Source organism: Rhyacophila brunnea, unplaced genomic scaffold (genome assembly GCF_057557595.1).
Source record: "Rhyacophila brunnea isolate RB1 unplaced genomic scaffold, BYU_Rbru_1.0 scaffold_9, whole genome shotgun sequence".
Classification (NCBI taxonomy): domain Eukaryota; kingdom Metazoa; phylum Arthropoda; class Insecta; order Trichoptera; family Rhyacophilidae; genus Rhyacophila; species Rhyacophila brunnea.
The window spans coordinates 30092002-30093698 of NW_028233361.1; the positions used below are offsets into that span (position 1 = coordinate 30092002).

General features: G+C 36.4%; 1 non-coding gene across 1 annotated transcript; it reads right to left on the reverse strand.

Annotated features, from left to right (window-relative positions):
- Positions 1-1080: 1080 nt before the first annotated feature.
- Positions 1081-1152, reverse strand: TRNAG-UCC (transfer RNA glycine (anticodon UCC)). Its single transcript has one exon. It is a non-coding gene; the product is annotated as a tRNA-Gly (tRNA).
- Between the last annotated feature and the right edge of the window lie 545 nt (positions 1153-1697).

The window sequence follows — 1697 nt, forward strand, 5'->3', positions numbered from 1 at the left end:
GGTTGGCCGAATACACGCTGTGAATATGGCATAACGACCTTAATGAATCAAAACCAGAAAACTAAAGTACCTCGGCCATATTATTAGATAACAAACGTACAGCTTTTCCTAACTTGTCATCCAAGAAAAATCAAATGTAAACGCAACAGAGGACGCCGGATTTCATTAAGATTGGTAGGAGTGCAGCTCCACCGAACTGTTCCGGGTATCAGATGATAAAGTAAAGATTGCACTGATAATGGCCGACTTTGCCAAGCACTCAAGTGTGCTTTGATTGAATTTAAATTGACTTCATTTTTTAGTAATAATATGTGCCCATGGGAGAGAGAAGCACGGATAATTAACAAAATTAAAAATTATAAATAAAAATAGTTATAAAAAATAATGCAAAATAAAGCTAATTCAATACTGACGAACATTCTATGTGAAGAGATCTTCACGTCCGTAGTAAATTTTTAAATGCAACACAATATAATATGCCTTTGTGGCAACCAGGTCTGCTGGTTGGACGTCATTTTAAATGAAAACAAAATGGTTGACGATGTTATTGGTATAAGAGATGCTTCGGCCTTTAATAGGCCCTGGCCGTCTTCAATATTACTTTCCACCATTTTCTCTTCCTTGTTCTGGAAAGCCTGTCGGACACTTCGTCCAGCCACGAGAGTCGTAGTCTCCAGGCGCGCTGTTGTCTCTCCGGCTTCAAAGACTATATACCTATTGTCTGTCATCTGTGTGCGTCCCATCCAACGGAGTCTTCGGAATCTAGATAAATGTCATAATATCTACTCATTACCTACACGTCCTGTAACAGTTTATAATTAAATTGGAAGCGCCATCTACTATTTTCACAGATTAATCCAGTAATGTTTTTGAGTTAGGACCTGCTCTCAAAGCTCCTGATACCTAATCAGTGACGCATGGATATACACTATTACATTAAAGCAAGGTCAGCTTATCGTAATATTATGTATATATCTAGACTTTTTGGATGTTCTAAAGAGGAAATAGTACAGACTGGTAATATTATAATATTTGATAGGATTAAACCTTTTTTTATAAAATTAAACAATAAAAAAAATGTGCGACGGCCGGGAATCGAACCCGGATCAACTGCTTGGAAGGCAACTATGCTGACCATTACACCACCATCGCTGTTTGAAGACGTTCCAACATAATAAGTCATACTATATAATCACTAAAATCGTGCAATCACTTTCACTCGCAATGAGATCTTGTATAAAACTAAAACAACTCTATAGGTAATGTATGCCTGCAGCAGCTAGCCTAGTTAATACTAGTTGTTGTTAAAATGGACACTTATTTGCACTCGTGTCTTGTCCGAGATTCCAATAATGATGACTGATGAGGCAAAGATTTTAAGATAAATAGTTAAAAAAAAAAAAAAAACCCGTCAAACAATCACCAACTGTAGTATTGCTGACTTATCTCTATTCTCCACTAAAATGCACTCCGTAAATGTCATGAATCATCAGGCTCATTAAGTAGCCGTTACTACTTTACTTCTAGATGCTAAACTCACAGAGCAAGCTTATCCAACGGGTCGATTGCGGGATGTATTCTGTTCTATTGCACCATTTAAATCGAATTGAAAAACTGAGTCGTAACAAAATGTTTAAAATGTGTACAAACATTCAGTTGTTATATTATCTAATTTCATTGATATTTTGAAAGGGAAA